The 19,132-nt window shown below is 40.2% G+C and overlaps 1 long non-coding RNA gene across 1 annotated transcript in view; it reads right to left on the minus strand.

Annotated features, from left to right (window-relative positions):
- The window catches only part of LOC119849762, a 153,322-nt gene that overhangs the window by 116,303 nt on the left and 17,887 nt on the right, over positions 1-19,132 (minus strand). The window lies entirely within an intron of this gene.

The raw sequence follows: 19,132 nt of genomic DNA on the forward strand, positions 1-19,132 counted from the left end.
TTACCATGTAGTATATAGACTTAGGCCAAGATCTTCAGAAATTGGTGCTTAAAGATTGGCTCCTAAATCCATATTTAGGTGCTTTAACAAGTCCGCAGTAAAACCAGCCAGCAGCCAAATTATCACATGCAGATAGGCTTCTAAGTCTATACGTTTCCCACATCAGGAACTTGGAAGCTTGTCACTAGGCACCAGTTTTTCAAAATCTTGGGTCACATTTCCAAGCTTACTACACAAGGGCCTTTCAAGCGAGGCCCTAAAACTGAGGTGTTATCTACTGTGTGTGATCAAAGAGCCCATGGCATTGTCCAAAGGGTGGGATTTGCAGTCTCATTGGTATAAATTTCCCTTCTCCCACACTTATGTAGTGTGCTGTGTAAAAACTAATTGTCACCACCCATCAGTAAAGTTGCTGCATTTCATAGACTCTGTATGTGCATCATTTATAAAAACACATATCAAGCATTACATTGGAAGTGAGAGATTTGGGGATATTCTATAATGACCCCATCTGCCCTTTAAGGACCCATTGCCACTCAGCACATCAAGGTCTCCTTAACATTATTCAAATATGTCCTGTTTTGATAAATTGGAGGATTAATTTTTTACTGTAAAATGCTTGATTTTTGAAGGTTTGCAACCAAATCTTAGCTTTGCTTTTACTATTGATTTTCATGACTGAACTACAATTGTATTACAATGCACTCCATAGCATGAATCATTTGTCTGGTATTTATTTATTTTAAATATTTTCTTCAGTTACTTTATCAATATAGAAAGTTAAATATCTGACATGGAAGATGCGGATTTAAGCACTGAATCTGGATTCATGCATCTTCAGGATGGCAGAAAAACAACGTGCAGCTCATTTTAGGATTAATCACTTAAAATAACAGCAGAAAGCAGATAGGTGTGAATACTGTAACATGGCATTGTCATCCTGTTTGTTACGATATTGTAGATATTCTGTCAACGCTTATAGATTCATAGATATTAAGGTCAGAAGGGACCATTATGATCATCTCCTCCTGCACAACACAGGCCACAGAATCTCACCCACCCACTCCTGCAAAAAACCTCTCACCTATGTCTGAGCTATTGAAGTCCTCAAATCGTGGTTTAAAGACTTCAAGGAGCAGAGAAGCCTCCAGCAAGTGACCCGTGATCCATGCTACAGAGGAAGGCGAAAAACCTTCAGGGCCTCTTCCAATCTGCCCTGGAGGAAAATTCCTTCCCGATCTCAAATCTGGCCATCAGCTAAACCCTCAGCATGTGGGCAAGATTCACCAGCCAGATACTACAGAAAATTCTTTCCTGGGTAACTCAGATCCCATCCATCTAATATCCCATCTCAGGGGATTAGTCCTATTTACCCTGAATATTTAAAGATCAATTACTTACCAAAATCCCATTATACCTCTCCTCCATAAACTTATCAAGTAGAATCTTAAAACCAGATAGATCTTTTGCCCCCACTGCTTCCCTTGGAAGGCTATTCCAGAACTTCACTCCTCTGATGGTCAGAAACCTTCATCTAATTTCAAGTCTAAACTTCCCAATGGTCAGTTTATACCCATTTGTTCTTGTGTCCACATTGGTGCTGAGCTGAAATAATTCCTCTCCCTCTCCGGTATTTATCCCTCTGATATATTTACAGAGAGCTATCATATCTCCCCTCAACCTTCTTTTGGTTAGGCTAAACAAGCCAAGCTCCTTGAGTCTCCTTTCATACGACAAGTTTTCCATTCCTCGGATCATCCTAGTAGCCCTTCTCTATATCTGTTCATGTTTGAATTCATCCTTCTTAAACATGGGAGACCAGAGCTGCACACAGTATTCCAGATGAGGTCTCACCAGTGCCTTGTATAACGGTACTAAAATGTCCTTATCCCTACTGGAAATACCTCGCCTGATGCATCCCAACACTGCATTAGCTTTTTTTCATGGCCATATCACATTGGCAGCTCAGTCATCCTATGATCAACCAATACTCCAAGGTCCTTCTCCTCCTCCATTACTTCTAATTGATGCGTCCCCAGCTTATAACTAAAATTCTTGTTATTAATCCTTAAATGCATAATCTTACACTTCTCACTATTAAATTTCACCCTATTACTATTACTCCAGTTTACAAGGTCATCCAAATCTTCCTGTATGATTTTCTGGTCTCTCTCTAAATTGGCAATACCTGCCAGCTTTGTATCATCCACAAACTTTATTAGCACACTCCCACTTTTTGTGCCGAGGTAGTAATAAAAAGATTAAATAAGATTGGTCCCAAAACCGATCCCTGAGGAACTCCACTGGTAACCTCCCTCCAACCTGACAGTTCACCTTTCAGTAGGACCCGTTGTAGTCTCCCCTTTAACTAATTCTTTACCCACCTTTCAATGTTCATATTGATCCCCATCTTTTCCAATTTAACTAATAATTCCCCATGTGGCATGGTAGCAAACGCCTTACTGAAATCTAGGTAAATTAGATCCACTGTGTTTGCCTTGTCTAAAAAATCTGTTACTTTCTCAAAGAAGGAGATCAGGGTAGTTTGGCATGATCTACCTTTTGTAAAACCACGTTGTATTTTGTCCCATTTACCATTGACCTTGATGTCCCTAACTAATTTCTCCTTCCAAATTTTTTCCAAGACCTTGCATACTACAGATGTCAAACGAACTGGCCTGTAGTTACCTGGATCACTGGATGATTACTATTCCACCATGTACCTGTTATCCCTATAATATCTGGTTTCACTTCCTGCACCAGTAGCTCTAGTTCCTCCATTTTGTTACCTAGGCTCCTTGCAATGGCGTACAAACATCTTAATTTTTGCTGTTTGGCTTCACTCACATTCTGTACCCTATTAGGCACGATCATTCTACAGCCAGTATAACCTATTAGACTGGTATCCACACTGCCCTTTCTCCTTGCATACATTCTTACTTAGTTTTCTTCCCTCTCAATGCTAAAAATCCGGCATGGACATTACCTGGACATCTCCCAGCCATCTCCCCCAAATTCCTAGTTTAAAAGCTCTCTTAATCAGTTGTGCCAGCCTCGATCCTAGAAGTCTATTTCCTTCCCTACTGAGATGAAGTCCATCCCAAGAGAACTGACCTCTGTCCATGAATGCCTCCCAGTGGTCATATATCCCAAAGCCCTCCTTATAGCACCACTGCCTAAGCCATCTGTTGACAGTCATAATCTTGTCAGACCTTTGTTGCCCTTCTCTAGGAACAGGAAGGATCCCGCTAAAGATCACCGGAGCCTCGATTTCCTTAAGCATCTTCCCCAGCCTAGCATAGCCTCCCTTAACACTTTCCAGCGAGATTTAGCCATATCATTTGTTCCCACATGAAGGATAATTAGGGGATTCTTTGAGGATCATTTTCAACCTCAGGTCTACATCCCGTATCTTAGCACCTGGAAGACAGCACACCCTTCTAGTCTCTGGATCAGCTCTAGTTACAGGCCTGTCTATTCTTCTCAGTAAAGAGTCCCCGATCACATAGACCTGCCTTTTCCTGGTGACGGTGCTATTCTCCAGTCTATCCCCTGATCCCTCTGGATGCAAGTTGTTTCCATTCTTATTCTCCCTTGTAATCCTCTTCAACCCATCCTGTATCCTCCTGGGGCTCATATTTCATGTAGTCTCCATTGACTCTTCCCCTTTTCCTATAGGGGTAGCCGCTCTTCTCTTCTTCCTTGCCCTTCCACCTTCAGCGACTACCTGCTGAGCCCCTTCTTCATTTTCCAACTCTGCAAACCGGTTCTTGATCTCCATTTCTCCTTCACTAGCCCGTCTTTTCCTCTGCCTGGTTCTTTCGTCATAGGCTTCCACTGACCACTTTCGTCACCCAATCTCCCCTCAAAATTCCCCAGCCCTGCTTCCATCCGCAAGTCTGAGCATTTCCCTTCAGATGCCTCAGGTCTTTGCTCCATAATCTGCTCTAACCCCCTTCTAAACTCAACCAGACTTTCCACCTGCATCTCCAAACCTCGGGATCTTTTCCTCCATCAGACGGCATTTCATGCAGACAAAGCTCTTCCCAAGTCCCCCCTCCAGGATCATGTACATACCACAGCTTCCACATCCAGTCATCTTCGTTGTGTCTTCCACTACATGAGTCAGTCCCACTGCTGCCTCTCTGTCAGCCTTCCCACCTAAAAATCCTGTTAATCTGGGAAAACAAACAAACACCACCCCCCACAGCAAAAACAAACCCTAAACAAGCACCACAATACAAATGCCCCTTACAAACGCCCACTGAAATTCCCGTTTACAGCTCTGTTTGCTAGCTCCTGCGCTGCTACAGCTGCCTGTAAACCCCAAAATTAAATATTGTACAGTTTTCTGTCTAGACCCAATCTAATTTCTTTCACTTGGCACTACTTTTATCTTGGAATTAGCTTTTCTTACACTGGATGAGCTAAAAAGTCACATTTAGAGCCATATAGATGAAGGATCAATTTCCTAATCCTATAGGGCAATCAATCCATAGAAATAAGAAAAACCTGCTGTTTTTAAGGATCTACCAATTAATTTAACTGATCACAAAGAAAGATTTAAACTTGCATCATACTAAGTAGTAAAACTGAAGCAACACATGAACAATGTATATTTGAAAATATAAACTAAATTAATCCCTTATCTACTGTCCAGTAAAATAGTAGGACATCAAGGAATATAAAGATTAAATCAAATTCTTGTAGCTTGAGAATGTGCATATGCCAAATGAATCTGGGAAAATAAACTGTGGACTTATTTGGAGTCTGAAATTTTTTCAGACAGAATGTACGAGGGTCTTTTTGTTCATGTAGTCTCCATTGACTCTTCCCCTTTTCCTATAGGGGTAGCCGCTCTTCTCTTCTTCCTTGCTGTGACAAGTCCTTTCACAGGCCCCATTCAGTGAAAAGGAATGATTGCAAAAGCACCAAGTCACTTCTGCATCCTCCTTCACCTTCTTTTTCTTTCCCAGGGCCCATCTTAGCCAGAAGTCACATTGTTGCAGCTCATCTGGCATTCCTATAGAGCTTTATTACCAATCTGAGCCATATTTGGTCATACAAAATTATAGGGGTGGACAAAAGAGCTAATTTATAGGGTGTCAATTGATGGATGCTAATATTCTACATTACAGAGTCTAAACTTCATTTTTTTTGTTTCCTTTTAAGAACTGAATGGTAAAAGTTAACACAGTTAATAAGACAGCTTTCTTTAATTACAGACCTCAGCTCTTTTGGCCATATTCTTCTCATTGCAGAAGTATCATGCAGTTATTTCACATCAATCTAATTGCCATCTCCTCTAATATTTTTTTAAATGACATCTCCAGTCTCAATATTTTTGTGAGCAGATTTTTCTTACCTAAACTTTCCATAATGACTAGTGATTTTAGCGGTCTCTCTTTTTGGGTGCCCAACTTGAGACATTTCAAGGGGGCCTGATTTTCAGAGGGCAGTGCTCAGCACTTTCTGAAAATGAGGCCCCTTCAGGATGTCTAATCACATATCCAAAATCATTAGTGACTTCTCAAAAGGTAGATCACCACGTTACATTTGTTTAAAAATCAGATGATGCCCATGACAATTTCTGCCTCAGAGCACATCAGAAATACTCAAGCAGAAAGTAAAACGTCAGACCTGTTCTCTACATACTTTATTGTCCTGAATGCTTCACCTTTCCAGTTCACTGTATCAATCCTCAGCAGGTCAGAAGATCATCTCTGAGCCAATGAGACCCTAAACCTCTTGAGAAAGGCCACTGACAAATTAGGGGAGATCTTTGATTTTTCCTCATTGCCTGTTCCATTTCTTGATTCACATATTTGGTTTCTCCCTTCAAAGTGGGAAAGTATCTAAGTATTTTTTTATAGCAAGCAAAGAACTGAATTTATGGCTTTACATGCAGGATTTATTGTATGTACACTAGTCAGAGCATATGGTAGTAAATTGTGCTGTTAAAAATTTAAATGCAAAATATTCCAAATATAGAAAACAGGTTTTGCATTTTTTAAATCTCTTAATGCAAACTAGCTTCAAAACAGATGGATAAAATACAGAAGAAATCATTAACATTCCAACTAGCAGGATACAAGTTCAGAGTTGCAGTTTTCCAGATTCCATGCTAATCTCTTTCCCTGCTTCACATCCTCTATTCTTTAGGTCCTGTACTGCAGCCATTGACCTTGTGGGCAATGAGGACTAGACAGGACTCCTTAATGAGCTGTCAGCCTCACTGCTCAACTGGCCAGATGTACTGCTGTGCAAGTGAAGACACTGGAAGATGCTCCTCTTTACTCTATCCAAGAACAACATTACCTATTCATTTTAGTACTTCTATGGCCCCCATTACTGGAGTATCTGGGTGCCTCACAATCTTTAATATATTAATCCTCACAATGCCCCTGTGAGGTAGCAAATGCTATCATCATTTTACAGATGCTCAGATACAGTGACTAAGTGACCTGCCCAAAAATCACATAGAATGGCTAAGAGCTTGTTTTCACAGTGGAGTACTGCGCTCTATGGGGGTATGATTTGTAAAGTGTGCTAGTATATTGTGCATTAATTGGTCCATGTAGACCCTACTGGTGCGCACTAATGGTTCCCTAGTGCACTTTATTGTAATACTGTTTCTTACAGCATTACTTTAGAGAGCACTAGGGAACTATTAGTGCGCACCAGCAGGGTTTGTGGACCAATTAAGGTGCAACAGACTAGTGTGCTTTAGAAATCACTCCCCATAGTGTGTATTACCAGATTGTCTAGACAAGCCCTATTGTGGAGAAGGGAATTGAACCTTGGTTTAGCGCTCTTTTTTTGTCCCATAATAGTCCCTCAGTCCTGGTCTCCCACAATGCCTGCTGGCCCACGGAACAAGCTTTCAAAGACAGAACACACATCTGCAGCCCAGCCATGCCACGATGTAAACCTTTCCAATCATAGACGACCATATTATGAGTAAAAGTAGAGAAAATTATGAGGAAATTTCCACCTATTGTTGTCATGTTTGTGGCACCATCAAAGTGCTCTACGCTGCAGAGCGTACTAAAGAGCGAACAGAGTCCCTACCCCAAAGACCTTATGCTGTGAAACCTCTTCTCTATAGAAATAGAACTATATTGTCCATGTTACAGTGCAGATTATTTCCTACAAACGATCAGAGTCCATTCTTGAGAAAACACTAAATAAGAAATCACAGCTTTACATGCAGTTAATTACGCAAAGTGAAATGCAAGACACAATGATGATGTGCAAGATTACAGCTAATTCTATGGAAAGCTCTCTCTAGGCATCTGGTAATGACCTCAACACACCTTAAGTGGTGGGGGTCGTTGTCAGACTTCTTGAGAAAGGTGTGTGCCACTTTAAGGGCTAGAGAGCCAGGGAGCTACTTTCTAATACAGTGTGGGCATGCTGACCCACCCCCCCCATTCCCTGGGTGACCAGAAGAGAAGGGATAGCAAAATGGATCCATGCCAGAACAGGAAAAGCCGTCCCATCTGGGCCAGGCAGAGCAGGACCCACCTACCCATGGAAATGGTGAAATGCTAGGTTTTGTCAGGATCTGTTGTAGGCACTACACTATTTGCTCCTTTCTCAGGGGCCTTGAAAATAATTTTTCCCACACCACCAGATTGGCCAAGGTGAAGTGGGGAGGGGTTTTGCCTTCCCCACAGGCGAGGGGACTTAATTGGGTGAACCTGGGACAGGAGATACGCTATGATGTCACAACTAATTATGTAAACATGGGGGCAGATGTCCACTGCCAGTACTCCGTAGGGAAGGGATACAGTGATTGGATAAAATGGATTGGTAAAAGATTTAAAGGAGGCATTCTTTAAAGGAGCAGAAACAGAGGGTGTTCATGGCTCCTATGACTGATATGGCAGGGAGCCAATCCGCTTCTCCTCTATAGCCTCCCCAACCTTTAAAATCAAGGGGCAGGGATGGTAAAGTCCCAGAAATGGGTTGACTGGGGACCAGGATGGGTAAGAGGGAGGGCTGGCAGAAACCCCCCCCCCCCATGTGTATATTGAAATGATTATGGAATTACCTGCACTGTACACTTTTATCTGCCGAGCAATCCCAGACATTTAAGAATAAAGTTGCAACCTAATTAAACCGCATCCAGTGGCTCCTGTCCTTCTTCCAGCATAGTCAGACAATACAAAGACTTAAGTCACAGCTCTAGCCTCCACCCATGTACAATAAATAAAATGGCCTCACTTGACATATTGTACTTTCAAAGACAACATTGGCCAGGGACTCCTACTCTCCCTACTGTGTAACAAAGTCCACTGTATGTGCATTTGATTTAGATCTTATATGGCAAGGGAGATAGTGGTAAACAAACGACAGATATATCATTAATATCAAGCCAAAGTACAGTCATGAGATTAAAGTCACTAAGCAGGCTTAAGTACTTTTGCAATGTTATACAGCTTTTCCACATGTTGGAGACTTGATTCTCCCCTGCCTTGCACCTAATGTTGTCATTTCAATCTTTGCAGAGTAGATACAAAGAGGAAGTTAAATGCTACCATTCTGATTTGGTGTATACAGCTACAGAAAGTGCAAGGCAGTGGAGAAACAGGCTTTATTGCTGAGTTTTCAATAAAAACATCTTGAAGCAACAGTGCATAAGGCCAGATCCTCAGCTGGTGTATACTGGCTTAGCTCCAGTGACTACAATGGAACCGTGCCAGTGTAAGTGGATACACGTTTAAAAAAAAAAAAACAAAAAACAAAAGACACACCAATGAAGCTGTGCTGATTTACACCCGCTGAGAAGGCCACTCAAATCTTCCAACTCGGTTTAGCCCTATCCTTGTCCCAGCACAGAAATATTGTTGAGAGAATTATAGCCCAAAATCTGTTTTGGTGTTCAGCCCTCCGGGTTACCCACCTGCTTTTACGTGGTACTGCTCTAGAAAGCAAATGCAGCCTGATAATCCCCTCCTTCTTCTACTCCTCTAGAGGTCAGAGTTATTTCCCTTCAAGAATGGAGGCAGGTAATTACCCCAGATTTAATTATGAAGCAAGCCAATATTGTTTAGCTTCAATTAAATGTATATGCTTCCAATTTAAAAACTGAAATCATAAAGCCATATAATCCATTCTGCAGACACCTAAATGACTGCAAGTTCCTTCAACACATAACGTAAACACAAACAGACCTAGTATCTAATAAGCCTGCTCAACATGCAATAGAATCTGCATTAGTAGCAATACCCACTTGTTCTCCTAAATTGAAAGCTGATATATTCAACATGAGGCTATTTTGTTGAACTATTACTTCAGAATAATAAATATGATACCACATATTGTAAGTTATCAGTCTCCAGTATGGATCTATTAGCTAGCCATAGTCAGGGAATTTGACATATTTTCTTTTATTACTCAGCAATACTTACTACATTTTAATTATTTTAGATGACTTAATAAAAACTAGGGTCACAGTCACCAAACTAACTTTTTTTTCCTTGTACCATGCCTAAAATCTAAGGATTATTTCAGAGTTCTTTCTAAAATCACTCAGTGGGCCCTTTCTCTGCACCAGAGTTTATTTGCTCAATTTTAGCCAGAATCATATTCTCAGCATCCTCTGCAATTTTAAGAAGGATATACGTCTCAATTTGCTCTTTGTCACATTTTCTCTGCGTACATGACAGTAGGAGAATGGGTGGTAGCATCAGTGGGAATTTTCCCTTTGTAATTTTCTTCTATACAGAAGGCCCGTGATATCCACTATAAAAAAATGAGGCTGTAAACTGTCACTGGGGAAGGAAAATGGGGCCCTGATCGTATTATGGTGATCATATTAGGCCCCCTGAATAAATAACTAATGCTTCCTTAATTGCCGGTTTGGGAAGTTTTGTCTAAGAACGTTCTGTATCCCCAAAAACATACATATTAAGAGAATAGTTCATCTGAATAAAGCCACATACCATGGTATCAGGAATTCCTTTGGACAACTCCCCTGTACATGTTAGTAGTAATGCAACACAAACTAAGGATTTGTTTGCATCACACACACACACACACACACACACACACACACACACACACACACACAAAGAAGAAGAGAGTCCTGTTACACAAGGCCCTGGATCTTTACTGCCCCCGTAAGATAAAAATTACAATACCTCTTGGTCTGGAAAGCAATGCAACTTATTCCTAACAGTACTGAATGTTCAATATTGTGCTACTTGAGACATGGGAATTTGTGTGTCTTTTTTTAATCTACTCCAGAAGAATATTAGTCAAAGCTATTGTCTTGAAAGCATTAATGTTCAGACTGAAGGAAGAGCACTGAAGTTTGACATGCTGGCAAACCACAAAAACTGTATGTTAAATCAAACATTATATGTAGCATACTAATGAAAACAAGCTATTGTGTAGTTTTATATTCATTATTTAACACTCTGGAGAAAAAGTACAATTATTATACCCTGTGATTTATCTCAAAAGTGCCAGACCTTTGGCTTGAAGATGCAAAACATGATAGATTTTGGATGTTTCTCTTTGGGTGAGACCCAAAATCAGACCCTTTTACACCATCTCAAGACAGACACCTGTAGCTTTACATACAGCGAACCAAAGACAAGAGACTTCTAAATCCAGTTACTACTAATTAATAAAGAGAAATCAGTCAGTATGATAGATTTACTCACTCTAGTGTGATAGGGTGAATTTCACCCCTCTGGCTAGGACAGCACATGATCTATGCATCATTTAAGTCCTCAAAATAGGGCTTAAGTGGGACTTAATAAGCCTTGTATTGTTGACCCTCTGTACAAGGATGAATTTCACCCTCACTTTTTAAAAATGGATAATATACATTGTACATTTTTTAGTTTAGAAGGAGAAACCACTGCTACTTGAGTTGAAAGAGGCTAAGATTCTTATAAACTACAGCTTTCTGGCATTGCCTCTCCCTCTCTCTGTAGCCTCCACCCCTTTTTAAAAGAAAAACAGGACAATAGCTTTCAACTATTATCTTTCAGTGCCTTCAGTATAGAGTACGTAGCATGTTGATACTACAGTCAGATACGATGGAGAAAGAGGCTTTAGAAATGCATATAGACAGGAAAGAGAGAGATTTACCAATCATAAATGCAATTCCTATATAAAATTACTGCCAGGCTGAAGTCATATGCATCAACTCAGGCAATCACATAAAATACTCAAGCCACTTCTTAAAAATCCTAATTTACCATATTTAGGTAGACAATTCCAGCTAGTCTTCCTGGTAACTAGAAGCTACAGATATTTCTCTCAGATATAAATCTTGTTCTTGGTGGTCAAGCCATTCCCTCATCGTAAGGTCAGTTGTAACGAATATAATTTGTCCTGGCAAAAACCAGTCCATATCATTGCATTTCCTATGCAGCTGCTCTCAACTCTATGCATTTGCAAAGACTGGAGTCTTCAATCAAAACAAATTGTTTGTTTCTTTTTGACCACAAGAAGTAGTCTGGTTTTATTGTTCGCTTTGGCTACGTTGCCAGGGTAAAAAGATTCTACAGTGCTAGGAACTCCACTCAGAATTCTCTTGCGTTAAAACCATAAGGTTGCAGTTTCAAGTTCTGAACTCCTGTATGATTTGTAGACACTAGTGTGTCCTACATCCTAAAAGAACACATGGAGATTAAGTCTAACTATTTTCTCCCACTTCTCTACTGGCCTTAGCCATAGGACCAGAATAAGACCTTAGAAGAAATTAAATTTAAAAGAGTTATTCTAAGTCTTCCTGGTTCTTGTTCTTCCTAGGTGCATCGGTCTTAATCCTTCTCCCCACTATCCTTCATGCTCTATTCTGTAATGTTGTTATTCCCTATGCCTTCTAGCTCCCCACTTCCATCTCTTCTCCAATTTCCCTTGGAATAACTCCTCATATTTTAAAAGCATTAAACATCAAAAAGTGCACGATAAACCCAAGTAAGAGCTTATTTCAATGTCCATTGAAGACAATGTAAAGACTCCAATGAACATTTTAATATGGATACCCTTTAATACGGATACCCTGATCTTTTATTTCCATCTCTTCTTTCACTCCATTTGTTGCTCTCCATCACTGTAAGTGTAAGAGAGTTAGACTGAGCTAGTTTTAGCTGTATGGGGCAAGCGCTGTTCCTTTCAAGTGCCTAGCATTCTTATGTGCCATAAAAATACACAAATTGTTTCAGTAAATAAATTTCTCATTTTTTAAAATCAATTTAGTCTGCTAATTTGTTGTGGAAATTGACTGAGCAAGTGTGCCAATATTTTACTGTCTCCATGCCATAAAATCGACAAGAGTAGGTCTCTGTTTTTATTTTCTTTCAAAGTTAATAATTCCCCTTTTGTAAAATGCCAACATATTCTTTTAAAACTGTCAGACTGGCATCAGCCTGGCTATGATCCAGTGCCAGCTCATAGTAGGACAAGATGAGTTAAAAGTTAGCTTGGACAGATTGGATTTTTATTGGTAAATGTCAGTTAATGTTGATTTCACGATATACACAAAAACAAGAGAAAAAATATTTCTATCAATAGTAATCAAAATATACAGATAGGCAAAGTAAGAAAAATGCTGCTTAAGAACTTACTAGAGTTTGACTTAGGATATTTACTCTGTATATTTGACATGTGATGTTGACGGTTTGTGTTTTAACAGGTACAAAGCTTCAACTTTTTTAATTTCAGTGCCTTCTGTCATTAATTTGCCTGACTGCCCCCATTGGCCAACCCCCGCAACTTCCACCATAATTTCCTGCAACTATGAAAATTTAAATTGATAAAAAAATGCTTAACAACAAACATTGATATTATCCATCAAAATTATAAAAAATAAAAATAAAATTCTCCCAACCCTCGTTAAAAAGGTAACATTTTCTCTTACAAAGGATAAAAAGCTGTCGGCACCATTTTTCACTGCTCTAAATCATCTCAAAGGGTCATAGAATTTAGAAGGGTAAACGTTATTTCTTCTTCTCCATTTTGCAGGAAAATTGTCATTCTGCACAGAAGCGTTAACATTATGTGTGTGGGGGGGGAGGGTTTCCTCATAATTTTTGCTTCTCCACTTTCTCCAAGTCTTTGCTTCCACAGAAGTCACGGATACTGTTTTAATGCGACTGAGGATACCTTCCCCGTCCCAGTTACACCATGGATACTGGAAGATTGATTTCTAGGAAATGCTATTCCAGAGATCAAATACAAAGCAGCTGCGGAACTTTGGCATGGAAGACTGTATAAATTCCACAAAAAAGTTGGTCTCTGCCTCAATCTAATTGGAGAAGTATCAGTGGGCCTAGTCAGAAACTAAGAGGCAAAAAATGAGACGTTTGTTACATCATATAAAGGAAATACTGCAAACTGGAACTTGGGTATCAATCCTATTTTATTTTTTTAAAAGAGGAAAATTGCAAATAGAGAAAACAAAACTGCAATAACCATTACCAGGTTGGCTTAAGTTAATTGATATTCAGTGTGGTTAAATTTTTAGGAGGGGTCCTCTACTCAACATTTGCTACACACACTGTTAGTTAATTAAGGATACTTTGGGAAGTGCTTCTCTATTTTTGCTGTAGCAGTCTCCCCAAAATCCTGTTGCTGCTTTGAAGTCCCTGTCTTGAGATGCGTGGCATACAATATGGGTACTGGAGCATACATAGATCTTTCATCTTGAAGTACTACGCAGTTAGCCTGATGGCTGTGAAGTTGTCACAATCCTTTGTGCCAATCAATCAATGTTAATTGTGTAACATTAAAGTACTATTTTTATTTTGTCATTTCCATACTAGCTTTTTTCAGGAAAAATGCTATGTCTAGCTGCAAACCCTGTAAAGCTCAACCTGGAATCTGAATGTCAAGCTGGGTTTTTCCTTGCTCATGTATCACTACAAGTAATGAAGATTCTTCAAGCCAAATTCTGCACTCAGTTGAACTTGCTTGTCTTCAATAAGGGGGCAAAGGTATAACAAAGGGCAGAATCTGGCCCCACGATAGCAACATCATTAACAATTCTATTGATCATTCCAGCATCAAAAAAGCACCATTGGTGCTGCAATGATCCTAGGAATCAAAAAGTAGTGAACCCTTATTTTAGTCATGGCAGCAAGCAGACAGGGCTCTGAACGTGCACAGGGAACAGATGATCTGAGGGAAAATGTGACATTTTTACAGATCATTTTTCAGATTAGAACTATCCTTTAAAACACAGGGAACACTTGAGCACTGATAACAGGCAATTACTAGTAATAGTGTGTATACGTATATGAACCCACATACTATATGTATAAATATATATGCACATGCTACATATATGTATTATATTATCTTTGTCTACACAGAACCCTTTTAAACACTGTGTACATCACTGGAATGCAATCACCTCTGGGGTGAAACACAAATTGTTCAAAAGTAAACAGCAACAGTTTAGCAGAGAATATGAGCAATGTATTCTCCTGTTAAAGCTGCATGAGGAATGAAGGTAGGTAGAACGTAATTATTCTGGTTGATACTCGTACACAAAACCAGGGTTACCAGCCTCTTTTTTATGGGGGGGAAGGGGTGGGGGGTTGGGATCCTTAGCAGCCATGAATTGTTAGGATCTCAGTTTTACATTTCATCTGAAAAGTGGCACTTCCAGCAATGCTATTAACAATTGGCCCCTGAAGCATTTGTTCACTTTTGTATGGATTCAGAAGAACATGCTACATTTTGGATCACCAAATCCACTCAGAATCTTTTCTGAGTCGTCTAACCTACCAAGCTAAGTACTGACCCAACTCAATCCTACTTAAGCTGTTGTGGTCTAATGGAAGCACATCACAAACTGTTATAGCTAAAAAGGTTCTTGTCTAATGTTTCCTAGAACTAGCTCCTTATGAACAGAAAAAGAATATCCTATTAAAAAGAAAGTTATCTGACTCCTTGAAAGAATAAAGTGGTTGGGAACTTTGCCTAGTTCTGCTCAGGATGTCAACCAACCACTCCCGAAAAGTAAATTGGGCTCTGACAAGGAGAGGAAACCAGATGAGTAAACAATTTGCCGAGATAAGCAGTGTTTACATACAGATAACCTTAAATTCAGCTACTGAAATGAAACCACATACTTCCTGTCTCCCAAACTTCTCTGATCTAGACTAATAGCTTGATAACTCTCAACCTATTTAAAAAAAACAAAAAAAACCCAAACAAACTAAAGCTTAGGTACAAGTTGCTCTACCTTGAACTTTTATGGAATTAAATTAAAAAAAATAGATAGATAGATAGATAAGGTAGATTAAACAAGGAAGTCCTCGGGCTGTCTTCTAGTTAAACTACATTCTGAACAAAGTTGTCCTCTTATCCTCCCATTATATTCCACACTAAGTATTTCACTAGAAAACTGAATTATATTCAGAATTTTCCTGGGAAGGTTGCACTTATGAAAGATTAACCTCCTGGACTCCAAACACAATGCAAATGTAAGCGGGGGAATAGTCCCGCTATTGTGGGGAACTTTCCTGGCTTCTGCACTACCCCAGTGAAGTGGGCTAGCGAAAGGATTGGAATCCTCACTCCCACTTCCTTTACCCAGTGGCCTCCCTGCCCTTGAGGACTCCGCTTCCACTCTCCTGTCTGGCAAAGTCCTTGTAACCCCATCAAGGCTGGGCCCAGGATTCCTGGGGGGCTCAGCCCCCAATCCTGCTCTGGTCACCTAGGACAGGGGCTAGGGTGTCCCCACTCTGGAGTACTCTCTCCGCACTGGGCACTTCTCTGACCCACTGACCATTACTTACAATTTAAAGCAAATGCAAGTTATTTAATCAACAATTAATTTTAAAAAGAATAAGGAAAAATAGGAAAGGAAACACATCAACCTGCTCTGTGGCATGGAACATCACAAACAGTGTCTCTGGAATGTTCATAATCTGTTCCTTACAAGTCCCAGGCCTTCTTCTCAGGCCCTGGCTGTGCTGCAGGGATGCTGCGGGTTGGACACTTGCTCTGGTGGTGGCCACATGCTCTCAGGCTCTAAGTGCTAGGACCCTTCTGTTTAGTGTCGCCCCAGCCCTGTCGGGGTTATGATCCAAGCCTGGCCTGCAGAGCCTCTTGGCTGAGGCGTCTCCCTGTGCTGGGCCTGCTGCCCAGGGTCCCCCTTGCTCTCCCCAGCTGCTCAGCGCACCCAGCTCCGGACTGCTCCAGCCCCAGCTCCACCACTCTGTCTCAGCACTGCTGCTGCTCTGCCTCCAGCTCCCTGGGCTACCTCTTTGGCCCTCTGGCTCTGATTGCCACAGCTCTGCTCTCAGAGCAAGTCTGCTCTCTGGGCTGCTTTTCTGGTCCCTCTGGATCTGGCTCAGCTTGGACCCCTGCTTTCTCCTTAGCTTGGCCCCACTCTGTCTAACCCAGGCAAATCCAGCTCATACAGAGGACAGGACCTTCCTGGCCTCCTGACTCCCTGATTAGCCAGCTCGCCCTGTCATTCAGGCTGACCTGGAGCATTGGCTTCTCCCCATTGTTCCTGGGGGCTGTCAGTCTCAGGGTCCTGATTCCCCATCCATTCTTCCCCCTTTTTAGTACTGGGAGCTAGTCAACCAAAAAACCCCCACTGAATGTTAGTAAGGGGGCAACAGTCCCCTTACACAGAGATTAGACTCCCACCTACCTGTACATACACACAAGAGTTACAGTGTTGGAGAAACCAAAATGTCCACTCTTCAGTTTATGGTATTTGTAACAAATCTATGCTAAAAAATTAGTTTAAGGAGGATTTTAACAGTTAACAGCATGTCCCTAGCTGCTGACATAATATCAATATTTAGATCAAATTTCAGCCACACTAAATAGTGTTACAATAGAGCCTGGCAGTGTCAAGGTGCAAGTGGAGGTTAATGTAATTTTACACCTACTTCAAGGGACCTTTATACTGCCAGTGTGGTGTGAAGATGCCTTAGTGTTACTAAGAAACAGGCCCAAATTTCTTCAGTGATGCAGGGAACAGCAAAATATTGGCAGAGTATTTACTTAAAAAAAAATATATATGCTTCAATGTGAAAGTCACCCTTAAAGCAAGAGGATTGTTGCAGCTAAATCTTAACAATGACAAATCAAACTGTGTACATCAGAACCCAATAGCACAAGACCCTAGATACTGGCATGTTAATAAAATAAATAAAATGGAGAAGTAGGTATCATGATATACTAGTATAAGAGGAAATGCCAGAGAATATATTGAATGCTTCTGGAGATGCATGTGCACAGTGGAATTGCAGGTATTATGTTAATATTAACTGGAGACTGTTTAGTGGTAAAAGATATTAACATTTATATTAACCCTGGTCAAAACAACAGATTCATAAAATAAATAAATTTTTCATTCTGAAATGTTCAAAAAACTGACCGATTTATTTATTTAATTTTTAAATTATTGCAAATAAAGAGCACTCTTTTATCCCTTTAAAAGTTTGGGATGAATTTAGTGTGCATAAAAAGCACCATATTTACAGCCCTAGGTAATGTACCCCCAGGACTCTTACAGAATGGATAAGCTGTACAGCTTTCCCACATACAGAAGAACCTCAGAGTTACAAACAGACCTGTGAACCACAAACCTCATTTGGATCAGAAATACACAATCAGGCAGCAACAGAGACCCCTCACTCCCCCCCACCCAAAAAACAAATACTGAACAGCACAATACTGTGTTAAACAAACTACTAAAAAAATATAAAGGGAAAGTTAAAAAAAAGAAGATTTGACAAAGTAAGGAAACTATTTCTGTGCTTGTTTCATTTAAGATGGTCAAAAGCAGCGCTTTTCTTCTGCATAGTAAAGTTTCAAAGCTGTGTTAAGTCAATGTTCAGTTGTAAACTTTTGAAAGAACCATAACGTTCTGTTCAGAGTTACAAACAGTTCAGAGTTACAAACAGCCTCCATTCCCAAGGTGTTTGTAATTCTGAGGTTCTACTGTATGCCCAAGTGTATTCTGGACAGACTTCTCACACATTTAAGAAATAAATAGAGAGCACAATCATTAAGTTCTTGGCCTTTCTGCTGAAAATGAAGGCATTGGACTTTATGATACGGACAATTATCTTCCAACAGTAGGACTAAGGCTATCCAAGAGAGCCTCTTACATAAGCCTCTGAACAGCCAACAGGTGATAATGACTTTTAGCCAGAAGCGGTTTGAGCTGTAGTGGGAAAATGTTCACAGGTGTCAGAGAGGAAAAACTTCAGAAGCTCTCCTTGTGGGCTCAGGAGAAACCTCTCAAGATAGAACCACTGTTTTTAAAACAGAGGTTTGAAAGCCTAGATGGAAATGACTAATCAAACACTCAGGTGACCTGTGGAGAGACAAAAAGGTGGGTACTTCTATTGTTTTAGTTATTTTTAGGGAATATAATGTGATGTCAGATTTGAGGAGAGAGTAAGACAAGATTCATCAACTTTTCTGTTGATTAAGCACAATACCCCTGTGGGCCAGAAGAGCAAGCAAAGGGAAGCATAAACAGGTAGATTACACCAGCATCAAATATCCTTCCATGGGCTTTATAGAATGGCTTAGCATGGATGCTTCACGGCATGGTTCGTTTCAGCATTTGACCTTTTGCATTTTCCAATACATCCATTTAATACTAGATTTGACTGAAATAGCTTGTAAACTTTTATGGAAGTATCACAGTGATAGAGTATGGTAGATGCAACAGTTCTACTAGTTGTCCTAGACCATAACAAATTATTTTGGTATTTCAGGTTTCAGAGTAGCAGCCGTGTTAGTCTCTAAGGTGCCACAAGTACTCCTTTTCTTCTTGCGAATACAGACTAACAAATTTGAGCATAAGCTTTCGTGAGCTACAGCTCACTTCATCGGAATGCATTCATAAGAATGCATCTGATGAAGTGAGCTGTAGCTCACGAAAGCTTATGCTCAAATAAATTTGTTCGTTTCTAAGGTGCCACAAGTACTCCTTTTCTTTTTGGTATTTCAGTTTATTTTCAGATTGCATAAAAGTCACCACCTACCCAATCTTGCTGTTTTTACAGACTTCTTATTAAAGACACATTTTATTAGGTTTTAAAGTTCACTTAGAAACAGTGACAAAGTAAGACAGGGATGAAATTCAGACAGGCAAAACTTAAGCTATCAGGAAAAGCCT

Source organism: Dermochelys coriacea, chromosome 1 (assembly GCF_009764565.3).
Source record: "Dermochelys coriacea isolate rDerCor1 chromosome 1, rDerCor1.pri.v4, whole genome shotgun sequence".
Taxonomy (NCBI): Eukaryota; Metazoa; Chordata; order Testudines; family Dermochelyidae; genus Dermochelys; species Dermochelys coriacea.